The 25,505-nt window shown below is 36.7% G+C and overlaps 1 non-coding gene across 1 annotated transcript; it reads right to left on the bottom strand.

Moving 5' to 3' along the window:
- Positions 1-22,684: 22,684 nt before the first annotated feature.
- TRNAE-UUC (transfer RNA glutamic acid (anticodon UUC)) lies at positions 22,685-22,757 on the bottom strand. The gene has a single exon. It is a non-coding gene; the product is annotated as a tRNA-Glu (tRNA).
- Positions 22,758-25,505: the final 2,748 nt, after the last annotated feature.

Raw genomic sequence — 25,505 nt, 5'->3', positions numbered from 1 at the left:
TGAAACATATTGAACTTTAACTATGGCTGTGACTATACAGAAAGTCTGTAAACGTATAAGCAAGAAAAGATAGATATTTTAACGTACCTTGATATGAATCCCATGAAAAACCTGTCATCAGGATCTGTTTGACAAGTGGTGGCACTCATAGTGGGAATCCTTGTATCTGCAGGAAGTTTCTCCAAGCTTATGTATGTAGGGTCGTTTGCATACTTGTCCCACGCGTCAAATATCACCACCGTGCACATCAGGGCTGACAGTACGAAGGTTGCCATCCAGAATATCCTGAAGGATTGTTCAATTAGAGTTGAATCTGTCTTTAGTTGATGATTTACTATTGGAGGTTGTTACTTCTATCTTAACATATGGATTTTTAGCTATAATTATTGTCTATTAGCAGCATTGTAGACAAGACAAAGTGTCCAGTTAAGATTCTATGCCGTTTTACACTCAACTATTATGATATATGATCTATTATTCAATTTATGAATTTGCAACGTCCGTCGGGTGCCTACTACACCTGCACAAGTACGTCAGTGGAGGTGCAAGTCAACTAGCTTGGCAACGATCAAACAGTAAACCCAAACCCACTGCAAAGTTTTACCCATCATGCTAACTCTTCTGCCCGCGGTGTCATGAGACTCTATTTCACTCAGGGTTCGGGATAAAGTCTTACACTCTACAGTTAGAGAAAGTTTAATGACTATAGCTGGATGCACTGTAAACGTTGTAAGTTTAGCACACGCCAGCGTAGGATATTACACTCACTGGCCAATATACTGCCACACAATGGGGGGAGAATGGCTTCTGCAACTGCCGTAAACTGGGAACAACAACACTGCCGCTGCTGCCCTCTGCCGTCGAAACAGTAGCTCCAACACTCGTTAGGAATGTGCTGTCCTTGCGCCGACTTCTGTAGCTTCAGGTTTTTTACAGGGAACTGTTGGCTTTTGGGGAACAAGGGGCATCTATTAAGGTCACCCTCACGATAACCGTAGTACTTTATCTGACCCGTAATGTTACCTTATGAGTGGTTGCTTAGAAACCCCAGCGCCTCAATCCTCAGGCGGGGTACCGCTGGTTAATAGGGGAGGATATCTCTCGCAGCCTGCGGAGTGGGACCTCTCACACCAAGTGGAGTTTATCTCTCTCGCTAGCAAGCGGAGTGGAATATCTCTCGCTCGTAAGCGGAGGAGTGACTTCTCTCACCCGAAGGTGGAGTGGGTTATCTTGCCCGCGGGCAGAGTTCAACCTCTCTCGCCTGTAGGCGGAGTGAAACTTCTTAGGTTGCTTGGCCTCTCCCAAGCGCGGAGAGCACCTTTCTTCTAGGTCAGTTTCTAAGAGAGATCTTATCGCGAGCAGACCTGAAAGCCAACTGAAGAAAATGGATTAATAAAAACCTGTTTCAGCAAGGCCTCATCTCCGGGAAGCTATCAACTCGAGGCACGCGCCGGCACCTAGAGACGTGTTGAGTGAGATGAGTCAAAACAAAATGGATAAAACCTTTTCCTGCTCCCACAAAAATAGGTAATAATTAGGCTGGAGAGTTCAATGAACTAACCGATCATATGCTGCGCGGCCGGTTATATAGCCTCGGTTCAGAGTAGCGCCGTTCACGCGAACTACGTGGAACCGTGCGAGAGCAGGCAGGGTCAGAATAAGGATAAGTTAATACCGATAAACAAGGCACGTGACACATTTATCAAAGCCGTTATTAACACATGTAACCTTGAACAAGTAAATAAAATAACTTTGACCATAATAACAATGATTACATAAACACTGAGAAAATAAACATTAGTGTTACTAATAAGTATGATCTCGCAGGATCATTACAAATTACTTTTTAAAATATTTATTGTTTCTATTCGTTATGAAGGTATGTTTGTTGGGTTACTTTTTACTAAAGTTTTAATAATAGTAATAATTTTGAGAAATTGAGGGTTCAGTATATACTACCAGCTATCACTTGTCAGAAAACAGATTGAACAGACTGTGTAAGAATATATAGACTGAATACGTTATTTTATACATACGTACATGAGTAAAATTTTGTATTTTCACTTTCATTATTGACAGTGAGAGCGGGACAAAAGCGGGACAAAAGTCGCTGGTGGCACTGTGTCCCACGCACTATGCCATATAACGTTTCCCCCTATTGGATAAAATTTATCAAGCAGAGGGGGGCACAAGTACCCAGAGAAGGGGAATATTCCCCATCCCCCCTACAAATACCACCCTGGTCATCCCTGACCTTTCGAACAAATACTGTCAGTTTGTATCACATGGATTACAAAGGCCAACTCTCCAACGAGATCTTCATTCTCATAAACCTCCGAACACACGGGGTTGTGCTCCGACGTGGGAACAGCGCGAAATTCTGCCACCCACCTAATTTCGTGGCCGTGCGTTTAGAAACTCTAGCCTGCAATTGTAAGTTAGTGAGATAATCAGTAAGTAACGTAACGCAAGTGACAAATTAATTTTTCGGTAATTGTAATAGTAATCGTCACGTGTTCCATTAATTTTTACAAGTAATTATCGTTGCTGTACATTTCATTACTTGTGCTGTCTTCCCACATTCAAAATTTGTGTATTTGTGGCACGGTGCTATATGCACGGAGAACTTTACCATACCTTATAGTATTACCTAAATGACCAAGGAAACCAAAGATTTTCAAATAATAGGTTCAAATCGTGTTCTGGAAGTGGTCAAGATCAAACATGTGATCGTAATGAACAAAGAACTAACTTCAGATTTTTTATAAACCCCTGTTCATATGTATATCCGACGTAGGCAAGAGAGATATAGCAGTGCACATATTATGAAGTATTTGTGTTTACAAAGCAAATATTTTTATGCATACTCTAAAAGAAAGTACTGAAAATTATTTCAAGTGATAAACTGTAAACTGTTGTGCAACCAACTGGAAAAGTATATATTAGAAAATAATTTCAATGGCGATAAAGGGTTAATTGTTTCCAGATTCCAAAACATCACAACGTACTATGCTAAGCAATGCACCACATAGTGTGGTGCTATCGATACAGTATGCTTACCTCTCATAAAAGGGTTTTCCTTGTGCTGTATGGCCCAAGCCATGAAATGATGTTTCTCTGAGGAATTCCTCAAACACTTCGATCATATTCCTTCCGTAATGTGGTCTAATGAGGAAGGAATGTCAGAATTAGGACAACAATTTCTGTTATAAACATAATAACAAAGCTGGTGTGCATAAGGAGTGCATTTTTGTATGCCAGCGTTCTGAATCGAGGACATCATAAAGGATGCCTGTAACGTATTTACTCATGCACCATCGGTTTCGTAATTATTTCTCCGTCAACTGTGTAAACAGAAAACATTGGGTGGGCACTCACAGTTTCAAAATAAGTTCAAAGTTTTAATCTTATTTCTAATAATAATAAATGCTAAATATAAAAATATCCACCACACTCCAAGTTGCTTCCGCGCTTAACGTACAACGGTTTTAGTAATAATAAAAATACTAGTAACATTATTGAAAGAAGTAAGTGGTAGCTACTAAGCACAAGGTAAAATATATTATAGAACTGCACGTTTGTGTTATTAAGAATGTGGTGTAAGATATACACATATGCGCCCAACTTCTTTATATATTACATATTGTTATTGATATCGCACAAATGCAGATGAAATATGAGAGTGGTTCCTTGATGAAGTAGACAGAGATGACAGTTCCTCACGGAAGTGATAATCTCCTTCGAGCAAACTTTTGTGAAAACGGGGAAGTGAACAAACAGAATCTCCGATACTCCCCCGCTAACCCACATTGGAACGATGGAAGTAAAGAGCAAGGAGCACAGCGAAATCTGGAACAGACACATCATTGGACCATAGAAGTATTGAAACCACTTTAACCCACTTAATAAATTTACACTAAGTGTTCTCCCCTCCCCCTCCTTTATTGTTGTAAACAATTGCACATGTTCACAAAACTTGTAAACAAGTTTGACATGTGATTAATATAAGTGGAAAGTGAATAAATAATATTATTTTGTTATTAACAAAAGAACGAGATGAGAGCAGTACATAAAAAGATTTTTTTGTATATTTATACAAAAGGAAAGAAGGTTTATATTGTACACATGTCAAAGGCGAATAATGTGCGAGTTTTTCACAATAGTTCAAGCTGAGAGCGCAGGTGTTTGGAAGATGAAAAGGTATACTCGGGTGAATAAATAATGTTTTTTTCTTATTAACAAAAAGAACGAGGGGGGAATGTAAATGAAAATAATATGTTTGTATATTTATATAAAAGGAAACCGAATGATCAATGGCGGCCGCGTTTTTCACAATAGTGCAACCCTGAGAGCGCATGTGTTTGGAAAATGAAAAGGTATACTCGAAAAGTGTACAAAAGAAGATGTAATAAAAAGGTTTTTACAATGTGAAAGGGAAGACGCGCTATTGTTACTGAGTGAATAGGTTCGGATTTTGTAGTGCGAAATACAAGGCGATACAAAAGAAAATCTATTGAAAAGGTATTGTAAAGCGAGATGGAATCCCATCGAAAAGACAATTTAATGTAAAGGTTTTTGAAACGCGAAAGTGAAGTTGCGGTATTGTTACTGTTTGAATAAGTACGGTTGTTGTATTGCGAAAGGGGGGGGGGAGCGAAGGAAGATAACTGACCTTGAATGTGTTTTGTGCGTATAGATTAGGAAAGAACCGATATATTGGGCATGGGAAGAGCACGGAGTAAGGAAAAAAAGAGGAAGGACGACGCACGTGATTTTTTCGAACTTACAATTATATTTATTTGAATTTCTTTGTGCGATCCGTTAGCTGTACGCACTACATGATGATTCACCTCGGTTATTCATTTGACACATGTATGAATAATATGAAAAACAAAACAAATCACATATATATTGCACAATGCTGGCTCCACAGTTCACGTATTACAAGCTAGGGTCACTTTGTGCGGTTTCTTCGTTCTTATCACTGTCCGCTATCACATTTTCTCGTCGTTCCCTCACTTCCCACAAATACCTTCCCACTCGTTGCACTATCTCACTTATGATTCCTCTTCTATCTTCTACCACTTCCATTATTTCCCTCCCTGTTACGTTCTTAACCCACTTGTCTCGCAAATCACGCGTAGAGGGGCAAGCAGAGAACAGATGCTCTTCAGTCTCTCCCTCCCCGCACAAACATGATATCGTTTCCCCTGCCTCATTCTTCATTTTTACTTGTTTCCAGCCCCCCAGTCTGAACCATGCTATCCCTCCCTTTTATTTTTTGCCTACCAAATTTATGTATGTTGCTCTACCCCATTCCCTTGGTTTCAAATGATCTCTTAGTGAAGTCTTCGACGAAGAGTTGGCTAGTATTTCTTGTCTGTCTATGTCCAGTACTCTCTCTCTGGTTTGATTTTCCACTGATGTATCTAACCTACCTCCCGCTTCCCACACCCATCCCATCCCAATAGAGTTCAACATCTTTTTTATAACCCTCCCCCGATTCCGTGTATTTTCTTCTCTTACTTTCATTATCAGACATTGACCATTCAGTGTCGTGTTACCCTCCCTTGCCAGCTGAAGCCAATACTTTAAAGCTCTCATCCGAGCTTCTAACACCTTACATTTTTATAGAATTCTGGTGGATGCTTGCGACTGCGCTCCCCCTCTTGCCCCCACAATTTAACCCCACAGTTCATGGTTACTGTTACTATTGACTTGTACAAACTCTGAATCACCGAGAACGGCATTTGAGGTACTTTACTTATTGTTCGTATTACTTGGTCTATTGCGAGCTTTGATTTGCTTTATCTTGTCTGAATATGTTGCGTCCAACTTCCGGTCATAGAGAATGAGTAGTTTGATTTGTGATATTATAAACCCGAGAAAGTATGAGCCCCTCTCTGGCAGATTTGCCTACACTTAAAACTAGCTCAAGATGTGCATATGAGCTTCTTGCTCAAGTGTGGTACTCTGTCTAACCCAAGATTTTTGTAAAAATGCCCTCGGGAATTTCCTGAGAAAATATGACCCCCTCAGATTGATTTGTCTACACTTACAAAAGGCACTTCTGTGAGATTATTGTCCATAAACCTGTCAAAAATATGCCCCTCTTGATATTTTTTTTACCCACACCTAAAACTATGCCAAACGTATTAACACACACACACCCACCCACCCACCCACACACACACACACACACACACACACACACACACACATATTTACTTCCGGTTTAAGTTCAATTGGACACCAGCCTCAATTTGTTTATCTAATATTAAAACAATGTAATATGCAGAGACTTTCTAGAATAGCTCTGTGACTCTCTCATTTCTTACATCATAAACATATGATTTTTCACCTATGAGAATAACACTACATATAGTGTCATCAGGGAGTGTATTGTGGAATTCACAGATAATTTTAATGTTTGTCCTGTCATTAACCACAACTTGTTTCCTTTTTGAAGTGTTGATGACAAACATGGGTCTCTGTGCTTTGAATTCATCTGGTGTGTAATACATGTCAGTATTGCCAGTAGTGACCCTTTTGTATGCTGTAAATGCTTCATATAATTTAAGAAAATCATCCTTGGACATGTTTAAATTATAATTTACTCTAGGGAACACCTCATTTCTGCCATTTTTGAGATATATGTTCTTGATGTTGCAGCTATCAAATTTACTTGAATTTTTTTCCTGATTATTGTGTCTTCCAGTATGAAACAGTACCACCACAAAATCCGGCATGTCACATTGTATACTGGAGAATGAATTTGTAGCACAAACTACAGGCTTCTGTACACATTGATATGTATAAAATTGTAAAGGTACCTGTGGATTTTTTATTATATCTGCTTTGTATTTAAGAGCATAACTGGCTTCATATTCAACTACTGGAATTCTTAGCTCCATAGTCTGAATAATGCATTTGCCCTCATCAGGTAGGGTATTAGGCAGAGCTTCCCCTGTAGAGTTTAATGTACTGTACCTCATCAAAGCATTATTATCATTGGCAGCTCTTCTAAATGTGATTCTTAAACCACCCTTCCACATAATATCTTTGTAATCTGAGAAGAATCCTGGCAACAGACGCATGGGGAACAGCACAGTGTGGCTCTTGGATAATATATTATCACCAGCCTCAAATCCACCTATTTTGTAGTAAGAAGCCTCGGTTTTGGATAATTTTAGTGTGGCCAAAGCTGTGGAGGTAATGCCGGGATAATCCACTCTGTTTATAACAACACCATGCTTTCTGATCTCAATTTCAGAGAACAGATGCGGAAACAAAATTGTCTACCAATCTTATATTTGAATTTGCCGGATAATCTGTTCCATCGAGCTTTACAACATCAAATTTGATGTATAGATCTGCTCTGTGTGGGTGTATAAAGCCATCCCCTACATCAAGATCAACATCAATCTCTGTGTTGGGTTGATTTAAATTTGCAAATGTCCTCCTGTTTGGGGGGAATGATTGTAGCTCATAACTCTCAATATTTTCCATTTTTTTTGTATGTATTTTTATTTAAATATTAATCTCTATGATTGCAGTTGTTGTGGCTCCAGCAAAATCAACTAATTCTTCTTTTTCATTAGTGACCATCAATTCAATGTTATCTATTCTATTATGGCACACAGGAAAATATAATGTTGGGGATGGAGTGTAGATGATGGGCTCCATAAATTCAGAATTAGGTTTAAATGTTGCAATGATGCCAGTTTGTTTGTGAGTGCCTATGCCATTTGATTTGGTGATCATACCCTCAGCCACATTACAGTGAATATTCAGAGTCTCTATGGCTAAGAATTTAGGTATATTAATAGCAGTGTGTTTGATGGCTGGTTCAAGTTTTGTGTTGTTCTCAAAGCCTAACAGCTCTCCTATAGTACCCAGATCCACTGTTTCTGTAGCAGATACAATCTCTACTCTGTGAGTGACAGAATTTTGAGTTAATACTATACCTCTGGGTAATTGAGCATTTAGAGTGGACAGATTATATTGCCCTGGAGTGATGACAATTTTTTGATCCCCTACAGCAATTTTGTTGTTGTGGTGTGTAATATTAGGGATCAAGTACATGCCATAAAATGCTCTGAGAGCTATTGTTTTGGGATACACTATATCATCATGTAATTTGAGTTTCAATATTGAATTTTGGCTGGTGAGATGGAATACCCCCATGATGTTTTCAATACCACAAGGCTTTTTGAAAATTTTCAATTGATGGTTTATTTATTTGAGACATATATCTAAGAACAGATAAACACAAATGTCCACAATTAACATCTTTGAAGTTTTGAACACGGGCATTATTGTAATAAAGATTAGTTGATTTTAGATATTTTACTAAATTTTCAGGTGGAATACCTCCAAATGAATCAAACACAAATGCCTTATTGTTTAATATTTAAGATAACAAATCCAGTGAGTGCCCTGATTTTTGTACTTATCCAAATTAACAATGCCACACTCTTTGTTGAGTGGTTGTTCTGGTAAAAAATCAGACATGTACACACCTCTAAAATTTTTGATGCCCAGTGGCTTGATTAAAGCTTCAATATCTTGGTTTGTAAGCGGCTCTTGTTTTTTTTAAACTTATTCATGGCTCTCTTAACACCTTTGCCTTGTTTCTCCATGGCCAGGTTATGGCGCTTCAATTCATCTAATTCTGCCCTATTTTTCTTGGCATCTATTACTGTTTTGCTATGGCAGATGATCCCCCAGCCAAGCTCCCAAGTGCTGCTAAGATGGCCGGGATAGTAAATATGAAACCCCCCACTTGTGATTTTTTTCTAGATTGTTGTAATTTTTTTAATTGGGGGGTACTAAGCAACAATTTCATACCATGGCCCTTGGCAATACAAGAGCTTTTTTTCTTGCGCTGCTTTTTGGTTAAAAGGCTATCAATAGTTTTAAGAGATTTAAGACCATCATAAGGTATTTGATACATAACACCCTTGGCCTTCATTGTAGGTTTATTATATACATATTCACAGCCCCCACCCCAGTTTTTGTTTGGTGTTCATAGCTATGGTGGTCCCCAATGCTGCTATTTTTTCACTCAAAGAAGCATCTTTGCTTACAAATCTACCAAATGCAGCCTCTTCTAATTTTTTGTCTGCAACATGTCTCTTGTCAAGATCAGCATGTGTGTTGTATGCTATGTCATGGTCTCTACAAGCAGCATCTAGGGGATTAACACCAGGATCACCTCTGTTTAATCTATGGTCCAATTTTGTGCCTGGACCACAATACTGATAGCCTGGAATATGTAGTTCAAATGGCAGCTTGTTTATAATGTCATTAACCAACCCCCGACCCTCAGAAATATTCCAAAATTTAGGTGGTAGAGTATTAATAATTTTTATAAGATATCCAATCCCCTTAGTGTCATTTACTATAAAATTAGACAATTTTCTGCTTATCATGTCCATAATTCCAACCTTTTCATTGTAAAAATTGTGGTTGCCAGCATTTTCCTCCCAGGCTATCACCAATAACCTATCTACAAGTTTCCTGACATCATCAACCCACACAAATTCTTTAGGCAGGGTGTTGTATTGTTTGATTCCACTGCCAGTCTTAATTTGTGACCATATGGGCTTGATTAAGTTGTTGTATTTTGCTCCACTGCTAGACTTGACTCTTTTTTGTGTGGGATCATTGTTCTGGTATAGAGCATCTGATTTTATTAATATTTCTTTGTAGTGCTCATAATCTTGATCTGTATAGTTGCCAGGCCTTTTCCTAGTCATCAGTTCCCACAATCCAGGTGTGCCGGGATATTTAACAAAACCACCTTTTTCTCCAAGATGAGATTCTGAATATACAATTAGATCATCTCCCATAAATGTTACTCTGAAATTGCCAATTCTATGTATGATGCTACCATCACGCTCTGTGTCAGCATATAAGCCAAATACCTCATCTTTGTTGTCTTTAGGTGTGCTTAAATATTTTTGAGCAAGAAGACCCAATTCAATAGGATCCAGAGTAGCTTCAATTCTTCGAGGAGCAACAGGACTAGGTGTATGAATACTGGAAAGTGGGGTGATTGGATAATCTAATATGTTCCTTGCAGCTACAGGTACAAGCTCTGTGATCAAATTTTGATTTTGCTCTGTAACAGTTTTGATATTTTTAAGTAATTCACTAATAGCATCAATAATAGGCTGTTCTGTTTGTTTGTGTTGTTCATAAATTCCTAGGTTCTGTGATTTCCATCCCTTAAATCTTTTTACAAGATAATCTCTTAATTTAAGATAATCAATGATTGGCCTTTTCATGGTTATTTATATATGTTTCAATGTCTAGAAAATTGTTGATTTTATTTCTGTATTTGCCACTATTGGGTTTTCTTGTCATATCAATTGTGACAAACCCATAACTGTCCTGGTTCCAGCACCTACTGCAAAACTTGGAAAAATTATTGTAGCTCAAGTCCCCACCTACATATTCATCATGTATGTGTTTCAGGTTGGTATGATCTTGATGAAACACACATATAAAATTGCTGTTGTCTCGGATCAGCTGCTTCGGTATTTTACAAAAAGTCTGTGCCAGGTAGAAGCAATCAATGTTTTTGTGTCGGCCCTGTGTAAAGAAATTTCTAACCTTGTTTTGATTATCCAATATAATGTCATCAAACACAACAACAGAATTATCGAGACATTCATGAAGTGGCTCAACATCTGATTCAAAAGTGGCAATATCCAATCCATCATATAGCTTCATCAGCTGCTGATATTTTAATTGTTCCAAGCTCTTAGAGAAGACATACAAGTGCCTATTTTTCCAGTCTAACCAGTTGGGTGCCAATAAAAAATTATCAATCATTAGTGTAGTTTTACCACAAGCCGATGGCCCAACAATAAGACATCTAATATTTTCAGGCAGCAACTTGCCATTTCTCTTAATCTGCTGTTCAGGTTCTGGCAGCCTTTTTATAACATCCCAGGTGCTCATATTATCACTTTGTCTGCATCGATCCAGCTGTGTTCTGGAAGTCCTAGCCATTTGACAAATAACTTGTTGCCTTTTCTGCGGATGATTTTTTCTATGAGATATGTGTCAGGCTGTTTAGTTTTGTTGAGTTCTTCTTCATAGAACCTGCCTTTGAGAATTTCTCCTCGGTGATCTTTTATTATATATGTGCTAAGGGTCCCAGGTTTAACTTGAACCACTGTAAATAATTCAGTGCTCCAGTTTCTTGTAAAGCCTCTTTTGAATAAGTGCTTATATTTGCTGATTCTTACTTGATCACCCACCTTGTATTTGGCCTTTCTTCTTGTTGGCTGGTATCTAGGATAATAAACAGTCCTGATCAATTTTTGCTTCAGAGGGTTTCATGTTGATTGTGGAATGGACCGAGTTGTTATATTTATGTAGAAGTTCTGGAAGAATATTAAGCCATTTATAATTACCTTGAAGTGTAAATTGTTTATACATAAGATTTTTTAGAGTTTTGTTGAATCTCTCTACAATTGAGGCCTTGAGATCAATGTAACTCGAATAATGTTGTATTGACTGGCTTTTAATAAATTGTTGGAACACAGAATTATAAAATTCTTTGCCATTATCTGATTGCAAATAGCGCGGTGATCTTCCACTCTGATTGATGATTGTCCTGATGGCTTCTGTAACACATTTTCCAGTCTTGGATTTGAGTGGCACAGCCCAGGCAAATTTTGAAAATGTGTCTATTACAGTGAGTAGATACTTGTAGCCCTTGTTGATTTTGTCTAAGTTTTTCAGCTGTCCACTTGCCATCTCAATCAAGTCGCTCTGCCATAAATCATCTATGCCTTTTGTGACTACTGGCAGTCTCTTATAATTATGTCTGGCTTGTCTGTGTAATTCATCAACAATAATTTGTCTAGACATAATATGAAAACAAGAATATTGCAACTATGGGGTGTTCAGCAGCTGATACTACAGGATTTTCTAAATATAATTTGTCTCCTATTTGTATATGAAATTCCAGAGAGCCATCATCTTCAGCAAAAGATGTTTCTAATGTATTGGGATCTGTAAAATCCTCTAACTCTACACTGGTGATTTTTGGTTTGTTGTCAGCATTTGTTATTGATAAGGTGGGGTAGTGGTGTGCCTGTGGTTGAAGCCAATATTTGATCTTGATTGGTCTCAGTGTGCCCCCAACAAAAAACTGGTAATAAAATTGTGCAGGGGACAGCATATATATTTTGCCACCTGGTGTAAATGTTGAATCATATTCTTTGTTGGGGATGCTGTACAATTCAAGAATTACTGTATGTTTTGGATTCTCGATTATGCCTGTTATTTCTTTTTCTGCTGTAAGCAATCTGCTTGTTACAGATTCAAGGTGCTCATTGATGGTCCTAACAACATCATCATGGCCTGGCTTGATTTTTATGTCCACAACAAGTTTCTTGTATTGTTGCACAATTTCTTGTAGCTGGGTGGCAAAAACAGACAGGGCATTTGCTTGATTGGATTCCATGGTCCCTAGCTGTTGCTTGATATTAGCTACAATTTGTTGCAAATTTTCAACAACTGCCAATTTTGAATTTTGAGCAGTAAGATCATGGACTTGTCTTCTGATATCCTCAAACAGGGCATGCAGTTCATTAATATGTTGATTAGTTTGTAGAGTGGCCACTGTCTGAGTGAGTTGTTTGATCTCTGTCTGGATATTCTTGATATCTTCTGATTTCAATATGCGATTCACTGCCCTCTTTATATTTTTAAGTTCCTGTGATGTAGGCAGATTTGATACAGTATTTTGCAAAGATTCAAGTGCGAATTTCACATTATTTAATTCAGAAGCATCAGCCACATTTTGCATAGCATTTTGGAGCAGGGCTATATCTGTCTGAGTGGGTGTTGATTGTTGTAAGATTTCAAGTTTTGTTTGGATATCATCGATCAAGTGATGAAAATGAGATAGTTCAGATTCAGTGTTGAGGTTTTCAAGCTTTGTGATCTGTTGCTGGACACTGACAAGTGTGTCTACAATACCAGGCAGGCGGGATTCTAGAGATTCTTGTACACTTGTCAAATCACTTTGCACTGCTGCTATTGTACCCTCAAGATGGGTTATGGTACTTTGAATTTTTCCAAAATCTTCATATGTTTCAAGTTGCAGCTTAATGTTGGCAACACTCCGAGTTATTGCACTCAAAGCATCAGAAGATGGCAAGTTGTTCATAAAATTTTCAAGTGTCTCAATTTTTTCTTTAACCTCGGCTATGGCATTGTTTAGAGGGCCCGGATTAGGAATCTCCAGTGATTGAATCTGTTCCTTTAGAGTGGAAATCACTAGATCAAAATCTTCTTGTGATTTTATGCTTTTGACAATTGTTTGGAGCTGTGCCTGGACATTATTTATCTGCTCTTCCAATTGCTGTTTCAATTGCTCAGAGTTGGTGGCCTGGGTCTTAAATTTGGCTTGAAGAGCTGCTACAGCTTCTTCTAAACTTTGAAAATTATCCAATGTGGCCAAATCAGTATATTTCTGAAGCAGCACTTTGAGTTCTGAGTCAATTTTAAGAAGAGGGTCCATGCATTGTGATTGTAAATTTGTAATTTCTAGTTGAAGACTGGCATTGAGTGTGGTTTGTAAAGCTTGTAAATCACTTCTTAATTTCTTGACTCTGACATCAAGCATCAGAATCTCATCACTGTGATCTTCATGCCTTGTATGGCCAAATATATCATTAGGCATTTTGTTTTAGTGGTTATTTATTATTGAATATCTGATTCTTAATTCTATAAAAAAAGGTATAAGCTTGTCATATGATCCCGGGACCTCAATATATAAGCAGTCACCAGCAGAAACAGTATATACAGTGCCAGAAATCATGTTTGAGTGTTTAATTCTATAAATATTTCTCCCTACTGAAATCTTGACATTACCCTCAGGGGTTGTAATAAATTGCAATTGACCACCTACAGGTAATTGGTAATGATTTAAATTATTGTTAAATATGTACAATATTTTACCTGTTTCATCATCAACATCTGTAAGTATGCTGTTCAGATGAATAATTAACAAAGCACTTAGTTTAGATATTATATCAGAAGAGGGTTGTGGTGTTGGCAGCTCCATAATAGCCTGTTTTTTGAACCCAAATAAGTTCATAGGCATGTTTATTTATTTCAAATCATGCTCTGTAATTGGGCATTGATTACCACTTTTCAAATCACAATGACCCCATGGTAAAGTATGTATGCCACATGACAAAATGCATCTCTTGTCATCATGTGGGTCCAGAGCCACTTTTCTTACAATATTGCTAGTCAACAAGTGATCCACACTCTGAATTCTGGATTCTGATGTTCTGATTGTGCTACATGATTTGAGGCAATTTTTGTAATCTTCAAATTCAAGCTCCTTGTCTACAGTCACTCTGCCAATACCCTTGGCCTTTTTGGCAACAGCGCCACTACATGTTTCAAAACTGTACATCTTGGCTCTTAACCCAGCAAATGCCACAATAACATCACCAAGTGTCTCATCTTTTAACTTGCCAGGCACTTTATTGTTGTGGTGTTTAATTTTTGAATGTTCAGTGGTATCAAAATATTTAAACAATTCAGGCTGTGTTATATCTTGATAAACATCTTCTGTTTGAATATCAAGAACAAAACTATCTGTGTCCATGTACATCAGTTTTACAAGATCCTTATAAAAAGGCTTCAACACATCATAATACAATTTTGACATGTGTAATTTGGCCAATTCCAATATCACAGCCCCTACATAAATAGGCTTATCAAACTTAATCTTTGTTTTTTCATGTTGAAAAGTGCCATATTCTCATCATAAATTCTTCTGTAATTGAAGTTGGGCTTTGCAATCAATTTTTTGCTCCGGCTGGGGTCAGTAATTATTTTAACATCAATATGTTTTCTGACATTTTCAATTGTCTTGCCATACACTGAATTGACCATCAATTTAAACAAGGTCTTATCAAATTGGCTCATTGCAGATGTTCGAAGCTCTGTGTTTGTATCAATATATGGTTTCAACCATCTTGAGTGCCTGAACCTCAAAACTTTTCCAACTTTGGTCTCTTGAACACCATGATTCATCAGGAACTGGAGGTTTTTGTAATATATGACATAATCCTGTTTCGGCTCTAGAGTCATCATCAATTTCTTCTGTTTAGAGCCAGGTGAACACTTAACCTCGGGAATTGGGGGCAGATCAGAAAATGTGTTGTGTAAATCATCAGGAATTGTCAGATCAACCTCTAAGAACAGGCCATAGTTACTGTCATCAAAATCCTTAAGATCTTCAATATTGAAATCTTCAACCCACTCAAGCCCTGCATATGGCAGTTTTTTCATCATAGCATTACCATAGAGGCTGTTGGCATCTTCATACAGTATATAATTTGATGGCAGTCCTGGATTATAATCAGGAATATATTTGTTATTTGCTCTGGTATATCTCTGAGAACATTGCACCATGCCTCCTCTTATACATTGTTCCATAAACAGATACATATCTTGATCCTGGATCAGATTCAACTGCATTTTAGTGTTCAAAAACATTGCAGACCATGCTAGGCCCGGAGCACTGTAAAAATACATTGGATCCAGCTTATAATTTTGCATGGAAGATTTTCTGAATGTCTGCAGTATATCAGCTAAGAGGGTCACATCAAGTTTTAAATAAGCCTTGTGATAATCACCAAATGTCTGGCATTTTAAATTGTTCCACATCAACTGGGCATGGTGATAATCTTCATCAGTGATTCCAGATCCTCTGATTTTGCTATAAAACTCTTGTTGTGGTGGCAGAGAACACTCATCAAATTTAGAAAAATCTGTAACATAATCATATGGATATACACCCTTCCGCCTAATTAATTTCAGCTCCTGATTTGGAAACAAAGCACATGTGATTTTGAATTGATCATCAGATAATTGATTGGCCAGTGTAGCCAGGCTAGCCGATAAAATTCTGTATGAATCAAGAAATCTTAAGTGAATAGGAACACCATTAACTTTAATTATTTTGCTAATAGCTATATATTTCTCATTATTTTCTGCTAAAATATTTAAATTCTGCTTGTCAAACCCCTCGTACCTGATCAGATGATGAAAATCATAATTGGATGCTCCATGGCAAAATATAGGGACAAATTTTGGTCTCTAGATCTTAATATTACAGCTATTACACAGGGCCATTTTGAATTTACCATCTGTATGAGAATGGTGTTTCACCTTGATATTTGCATCTGAAAATTCAGAATCACATACCTGGCATTTTTCAGTATTGTTGAAATCTTCAATCTGTTTCTCTGTTAAAGGCAACATGGGTTTTGATTTTAATAAGACATTAGATGCTATGTCATGGCACTCATTTTCTATTCTTTGTGCAAATTCTTTGATGGCATCTGCTCCCATGTATATATCTTCTTTACTAACAACCCCATCCTGTACAACCACATAATAAAAACTAGAAGGTTCATGTAACTGGTATGATGTAATTGAAGGTTCATCAGGATCTGGGCTACAGAATGCAAGAGGTTTGAGATTTGATTCAAAATCACAGACTATATATGCTGGGTGTTCCAACAGGGCTTCAAATTTTTTGAATTTGGCATTTTCACTTGGGTTAGGCATAAGCATATGAACAGGTTTATGGTTGCCACAGTATTTCAGATGCTCAAATAACTTGTTTTTAGCAATTTCTGCATTCTGTTCACAAACACCATTCACCATTTTTCTACCATCAAATACAATTAAACATCTTCTGCACAACTTGAATATTGTATTGGATTTGTCTAGTTGTGTTCTGACTAAAGCTTCAAGATTATGTATCAAAGTGTAATGATATGTGCCATCCCCTTTAATCAAGAGCAGATCAATCGGAACAGCAGAATCATCATCAAATGTACTGATTCTGAGAGGATCTATCAAACAATTGCCACGGCCAGTAGAACAAGTAAATACATTAATAGATAATTGTTTGCCATTGATATCCCGGGCCTTTTTTTCAAATTTATCAATATTCTGAACAGACATTGGATATTCTAAACCCTCCATTGCTTCATCAAAATCATTTTCATGCTGTTTATAATAACTTATTCGCTCAGGATGCCTTGAAACTGGATACAAAGCAGCTAAAATACACCACAAAAAGCATTTTTCATCATTATTTTCTATATTAACCACGGCTCTTTTGTTTTTGATATTGGCAGGTAATGGCAGATATGTAGATCCTTGTAATGGGCTGAATTCAGAAATATTAACATATAACTTGTGTGGAGATCCGCATAGGCTCCATCCAGACTCTTTTGCAGCAAATTGAGAGTGTTTAATATTCAATTGATCTATCAAACTGCTTATTATTTTGTCTGAATTTGTATTTGAATATACCGGTACAGTTTCTGTTATGTGGGGCTGTGTAAATTTTGTGCCATTTGGTTTCTTATATTGTGTAAACAATTAGAGGGACAGCTTATAAGAGCCATTTTGTGCATTTAGAATGGCCTGCACATCTGGATTTGTACTGTTCAAAAAATTCTTAATGTCACATCTTGGCTCTGATACAAAACGGTGATCCCTTAATTGGCCTTAAAACTGCTATTGATGGGTTCATAGCGTGGCTGCTTTGCTGGTCCAGGATTAACAGGTGTTTCATGCTTCCTTTTCAGACCAGATGTAGATGGTTGTGGGGGCAATGTTGATGACTGTACAGAACAAGTACCTTTATGTTTATATGTGAAATATTCCAGATTATATTTTCTATGGCATTTAGGGCATATTTTTGTGGGAGTTCTGCATTTGTCTGGATTACAATTCCTTTGATGCTTAGCCCAATTGGGGCTAGATATATTCTTTTTGCATTGATTACAATGTTTTTGATTAGACATTTTTTGTTGTTGTTTATTATATAAAATTTCTTGGGGTTCAAATCAAAATTCTATGCTTAATAAAAAATATCAGTTGGGTTCAGCAGTGTGATTTGTATACTTAATGTGTGTGTGTGTGTGTGTGTGTGTGTGTGTGTGTGTGTGTGTGTGTGTGAATATTTTTGCCTTTGGTATTTATATAAAATTTCTTGGGGTCCAAATCAAAACTTTATACTTAATAAACCTATGACAGGTTGTTAAAAATTCTATATATTAAATCAAATAGATTTGTAATTCAATTTATACAAATCTGCAATATTTTTGTGTTTAAAAAATATGAGCAGCACTGCAACAACACACCCTCACTCTTTAACAACTCTCACAATACTGGCTGATATGCAATGCAAAATCTCTTTATATACCCTAAGCACGGACCGCATTGAAAACATCTGAAACAATAAGCCAATCAGAATATAACACATCATCACATTATGTCATAACCAACCAATCAGAAAACAACACATGTCTAATGCATAATATTGGGTAATAATTTGTTGCAAAACATGATGCAATATAAATAAACCAGAAATAGGCCACAAGTGTACCGGAAGTAAATATGTGTGGGTGTGGGTGGGTGAGGGTGGGTGTGGGTGTGTAAGTGGGTGGGTGTGGTCAAGGTCAAGGTCAAGGTCATCTCAAGGTCAAGGTCAAAATAATCGAAAAAATAATCGAAAAAATAATCGAAAAAATAATCGAAAAAATAATCGAAAAAATTGTCAAGGTCAAGATCATCTCAAGGTCAAGGTCAAGATCAGAGTGTGTGTGTGGGTGTGGGTGGGTGGGTGTGTGTGTGTTAATACGTTTGGCGTAGTTTTAGGTGTGGGCAAAAAAAATATCGAGGGGCATATTTTTGACAGGTTTATGGACAACAATCTCACAGAAGTGCCTTTTGTAAGTGTAGACAAATCAATCTGAGGGGGGTCATACTTTCTCAGGAAATTCCCGAGGGCATTTTTACAAAAATCTTGGAATAGACAGGGTTCCACACTTGAGCAAAAAGCTCATATGGGCATGTTGAGCTAGTTTTAAGTGTAGGCAAATCTGCCAGAGAGGGGCTCATACTTTCTCGGGTTTATAATATCACAAATCACACTACTAGAATGTTACTACCAAGTATGTGAAATGCTTGACAGGTTCAATTACTTCCCCACCGTAATTCCATTTTTCTTGTTTGCTGAAAGTATACCCATTTTTGAAAGACATGATTTTCGTTTCTTTTTTTTATGTTAAGTGTCATTTTGTATTTTTGGCACCCCTCGTATATGCTATTTAGTCCCCTTTGTAGCCCCTCTATTGTCTCCGACATGATGACTATATCGTCCGCATACAAGAGTACAGGTATCTCTAGCTCCCCTATAGATGGGGTTGCGCCCTGCTCCTTGGTATTTCGTTCGCCACCCAATCTATGAAGAGAGAGAATAAGATTGGCGACAGAATACATCCTTGTTTTAACCGAGAATGTGAGGGTTGTAACGATGATACTCTGTGGCCATCGCATCTCACACAAAATTGTACCTTTTCGTATATGGCTTGTAGCGCCCTTATCATGCGCGCCGACATTCCTTTTTCTTGCAGTTTCCCCAACAAAATACCCCTCTGAACTTTGTCAAACGCTTTCTCGTAATCGATGAAGCACGCGTACAACTTTTTTCGTTTCTCTTTTATTCGCCCAGGTACTAATGTTTGCAGTATGAATATATTATCTAGGGTACTATACCCTTTCCTAAATCCTGCTTTAAACGGGGAATTTTTTTCAAATATTTCTGTCCACTTTTGTATTCTACGATTTAAAATGTGCGTATACATTTTGCTCCATATTGGAAGCAAAGAGATACCCCTAACATTGCCCGCGTCGCTCCTTGCCTTTATATATAGGACAAATTATTGATGTAGCCCAATCCTTCAGAAAATATCGCTCTTTGAAAATCTTGTCTAGTAGTCTACGGTTATTTTCTAACATATTCATGTCTTCCCCTATTGCTTTAAAGAAGTCCGTTCCGATACAATCCAGCCCAGCCGCTTTCCCTTTTTTTCAGTTTCCCAATCGCCATTCTTAGCTCATCTACTCGTATATCCTCATCAAGTATCGGTATGTAGTCCCCGTTCGATTTCTGTCTGAAATGCAACCCTCGCCCTCCCCCCCCACCGCGTCAAGTAAAAAACGACAGTGAGATTCCCAAATATGTGGTTCAATATGTACCAAGCTCTTCTTCCGACCACTCAATTTGCGTAGAACTCCCCACAATGCCGAAATATTCCTCTCCAAGATTGCCTTTTTAATTTCTTCGAATTTTTCAACTTGCCATTTTTCTTTTTCTTCATCTAAAATGTTATTATATGCTCTTCTGACCATAAGGTAGTTATTTCTGCCCTCTTCGCATTTGTGTTTCTGTAAAGTTCCAAAGCTCGACCCAACCTTTTCTTCATTATTTTGCATCTCTCGTTGTACCACCCTTCCACATTAGGTTTGCCCCCCTTACCCCCTCCCTTTAGCATATGCCTTCCGGCCCTTTCGAAAATATGATGTCCTAATCCCACTGCTTCCTGTATATTATTTTCCTCGATGGCTATTTTAAAGCACTCTTGCAACATTTTTGTCACGCAATCAGTCATAATTATTTTGTATTGTTCCTCCCCCTCTCTAGTCAATACGTTTTTGCGTAATATTTTCTCCAGCTCTAACGCGAGTTTTGGAGTTTCTACGTTACTATGAATATTATGAATATCCCACTCAATGTCGATTTCAAGTGGCATATAATGCGATTGCGTTTGCGCCTGGACGTGAAGAACCTTAATTCTTTGTAATAATTCGAGAGAGCCAATAGCATAGGCAGTCAGTCAAAAGTACTACTTCCCCCGCTGTAAAGATGAAATTCTGATTTCCGAGGGAAAAGCTCTTTGAATTATTGCGAGCACTGTGTTGAGTGGATGTGCGAGAGAAAACAGTATTATTTGCCGGAACAGGATAATACAAAGCATTTTTTTTTTATCTTACTATCCATGAAGATGTTGCTGATGCTTTCACGACACAAGAGGTACCGACGGAAAATTTTTATAGTGTGTTATGTGAAATTTCAAACGATATCAAGCTAGTAGACACTCTTATAGATCCCATACGCTTGGCTGAGATTGCCTATGGCAACAAAGGCATTTTGTAAGAGTTGTATGAAGAGAGTGCGTCCAATGACAGAGAAAATGGTGGAATATATTATTGATGTACAAGGCTTTATTGATGACAATAAATTTATATTGCGTGAGATTTGTTTGAGTTCTACAAATGTGAACACTGTGTATTATGGGCTTGTGAGTGTTCCTGAATATTTCAAAGACAATAATGAATCACGCTGCGTTAAAGACAATCTCCATGCATTAACGTACGATATTCCATGTGGATGCGAAATGTACTGTGTCCGGAGGTCAGTTAGGAACTTGAATTGTCAAGGTTGAAAATTTTTCTGCTAAAGAAAATCCAAACTTATCAAAGACTTGTTCAATATTGATAATATTGTTGATTTGAATTCTGCAAACTGCCTTCCCTTAAGAATTTGCATATGTTTCAAGGAGGGTTGTGCAAGTAGCATTCTGATACTTCTCCCCCATCTGAACAAGGTTGCACATTCAGAAATGTTCAAAGACTTATATGTTGGTTCAATAATAAAATACCAATGTGTAATGTATTTTAGTGCAAATAATAAAGATTTGTGAATAAAGAACATTTTCGATGTTATTTAATCTTATATGCATTTTTAAATGTATATTTCAATTATTACTGATGTTTTTGAGGGATTGAAGAAATTACAACTTTTAGTTGCGTAAACACTTGGGATTTGCATTTGGACGATGCATATGTTTACTCTAACTAAGATTACTATATGTCTCCAAGGACTAAAATCCGTTCACTGAGGCTAAAAGCTGAGGCTGTAAAGAGATGCTTATAACAACAAATCACAGGACAACACGAATCTTGCATAGGATTGTAGGTACTATAGCTCCAGACACCAGAGCCTTATTAGCATGCAAAGAGCACTTACAGGTAGTACTACGAGGAAATGAGGTTAATTTTTGAGTGCTTTACCAGAAGACTAATTTCTACACACCCAATATTTGCTATTTCAAGAAACGACATGTACCAGAAACACTTACAGGGCAACACTAAACTAGAATTCGATGTATATAATATTTGGTGCTAAATTTAGCAAGAACTCTGATTGTCTACATTTTTGAGAATTCAACTATATCAGGATTATATTTTAAACTTATACAAAAGCAGATTATCCTATGTAAGTATCTCAAAAGCACATTACCTGATTTAACTAGCGTTCCCTATTGACTGGATTATTTAAGAGATCAAATAGGAAGACGGCAAAATTCACTAAATGTAGTTCTATAGTATATGTGGTTTAAGAGATATAAAAAGAACAAAAGTATAACAAATATAAGATTTCGCTTTTAGCTTTTGAGGCTAATCGCGACGCTAAGGATAAATGGAGAGAAAATGGAACGGAGAAGACAATAGTCCCCCAAACGTTATGGGCTGCACATTCGTTAATACCACAGAGATATTACAGTAGGTGTAGGTTCAACAACCAGAGAGTATTCCTAACATGAAAAATACTGGTCATGCTATACTGTTAGATAAAGATGCTGATATTTTAGAAACTTAAAAGCTTACTTGCGAAATTTGAAGAAAACTGATAGTCTGTTAGACTGTAAATATATTTTATATCTAGTCTGCACAAGATCCGATGATAATATTAAAAAGTGGTAATCAACCGGACAGGAACTCGAACCCTGGACCGATAGGTTGAAAGCCTAATGCTATACCAACTAAGCTATCCGGGCACTAGTTTTTTTGTATTTTTTAACGTTACACTTCTGTTAGCTTTCAAATCAAAGTTATGGTGTACTATCTGGAGAATATTTTGTATTTGAGGACCTTATTATGTTACATTAATATTGAACTAGGGAAAAAAGATGATAAAATTATCAGATTTACGGTGATAAAATTCTTTATTGCACCAAGTAAAGCCTAAGTTTTAGGAATATTTCCCCACTATACAATTAAAAATGCATATTTTATAAGCAACTATGTATATTATATTTATAAATTTGACAATGGTACAGGGATTCAATTAACGAAGTTTGATGCAAACGAAAATTTTGGAAGAAAAAATATTGTTACTACTTTCAAATTTTATAGGTTTTGTGTCACATGCCAAGTTTTTATACTCAGTATATTATGTATAAAGAAATAAATTTGTAATATATCGAATGTTTACACTATTTGCCATTCTTTTAAGAACGAAACAAAAAAATTATTGTATAACATTTCTAGTATTTTGTACTTTAATGTGAAGCTAAATGTTTTTTACCCTTTAACTTTATTCTTTAGGCCTTGTAACTATTTTATATTTTACATAGTACGATCGCGTAATATATCAATATTTGGGCCTATCAGAGAACCTATCTATTTTATTTTATAAACTAAAGATAATGTTTGGGCTTAAATTGAAAGTGTATGACAAGGAAATATTTATGCACTAATATAGAGATTTATCTCTATTCACTAATTTACTATATCAGAAAGTTTCTTATTTCGCTATCAAATATAATATTTTGCGCTACTTTTTACATTTTGTTACAACGCTAGTGTAAATTTCCTTTTATTTCTATGGCAAACTGTCTCTATGATGCATGTTATTTTATCAAACTATGTAAGAGGACTCACACACAAATTCTCTCTCTCTCTCTCTCTCTCTCTCTCTCTCTCTCTCTCTCTCACACACACACACACACACACACATTATATATATATATATATATATATATATATATATATATATATATATATATATATATATATATGTATGTATGTATGTAACTTTATTATTTTACTTTAAGATATTTTACTGGTTATTCACTAGAATGGAGAAGGAAGGGCAATTTATAATTTCATCGACTTGTTGCTCGACGCCGTTGCATTGAAAGCAACAGGTTTCCTAATTAATTAGTGGACTTACTTAAACTGTTCCCTCTACTTTTCATGAGAAGTTTTTCTTTGCATAAAATGCAGTTTATTTCTAAAAAGATTTGAACGATATTTAATTTTTGTCAATTTTCCCACTAAATAGCACCTAAGCAACAAGATTTAATCGATTTAGGTAAGATATTTGTATTGTTATTGTATTTTGAAGACAAATTAGGTTATTTTAAAGGTATTATTACTTTTCTCCCAATTATCATTTTTTTACAAGTAACTATATGTAACAGAAAGACGTTCAACTCTAATAATATCAAGTTGAATTTAGTAAGAAGAATGTTTCTTTACATTTTTGCATTCGTGTGTGTTAAGATTATATTTAATCTTACTCACACTCAGAGTAACCAGTGTAACCATTTTATTATTGTTATTATTGATTGTTTTGTTTAACAGATCAACCAGGAAGATGGCAAAATTCACTAAAAGTAGTTCTATAATACAAGATGTTTGCATAAAACGAATGAAAAGATAGCAAACACAAGACTTCACTTTTTTTCCTTTTGGTTAGGATCAACAGAGAAGGAGACACTATTTCCAAAATTTTACAGATTGAACCTATCTTATCTATTCTATGTATAAGTCGAAACGGTAGAGTTCACATAGATTTCAAAATTGAGGTTGAAGATTTTGTGTTTGACAAGATTAATAAATTACACTGATATCCAGTTACGAACAAATAATGCTAAAAATCTCAGATTTACTGTAAACGCACCAACTACTAGCCAAATTTTACAGAGCATTCCCTGACATTCGCTACGAGACTCGGCGGCAAGCCGCCCGGCATCAGCGCTTGCCTTTCCCGGTGAAAGGGTCCTAGACAGTCGCTTATATTAAACCTCGTAAAAAAGTTTAGATTAACAGGGTCAGTTCTGAATATAAGTGGAAAGAAAATGGGGAAATCTAAAAAATAAAGTATACAAAGACAATCCCCACACCGTCCGTGAGTTAAAAGAGAGTATTGTACGAAAAATCTGAATAATTAAACTAGATGAACGTGCACGTGTAAATGTCAATTTCCTTCGGAGATGTCAGGAATGTGTTGCAGCAGAGGGACATCATTTTCAACACCTTCTGTAGTCAAGGTTAGTACACAATATGAAAACTGTAATTTTAATAGCCGACTCTAGCGACTGTCGCTGACCCGTTCACCGTGAGAGACAAGCGCTGATGCCGGGCAGCTTTCCGCCGAGTCTCGTAGCGAATGTCAGGGAATGCTCTGTAGTAACATTTTTCTTGACTATAGTACAAATACCAAAGAAATTGGTATATTTTATTTATAAATTGGCAAAATGTACTAGAATTTAATTAACAAACCTAGGTAAAAACAGTATATTTTAAAAATATATTGTTACTGCCTTGAAATTTTATGCCTTTGGCAGCGATAACAGCAGCCACTCGACGTGGTAAACTGGCTACAAGGTCGTGTAGTATATCGAGTCGGATATTCCGCCATTCCTCCTGCCGTACAGTCACCAACCCTAGAAGTGTAAAAGGGCGAGGCGATCGCGACCTCAATCGTCGCTCCAGTTCGTCCCATAGATGTTCGATAG

The sequence above is a fragment of the Lepisma saccharinum genome, chromosome 4 (genome assembly GCF_977018435.1).
Source record: "Lepisma saccharinum chromosome 4, izLepSacc3.1, whole genome shotgun sequence".
Lineage (NCBI taxonomy): Eukaryota > Metazoa > Arthropoda > Insecta > Zygentoma > Lepismatidae > Lepisma > Lepisma saccharinum.
This window is presented reverse-complemented; position numbering and strand designations above follow the sequence as displayed.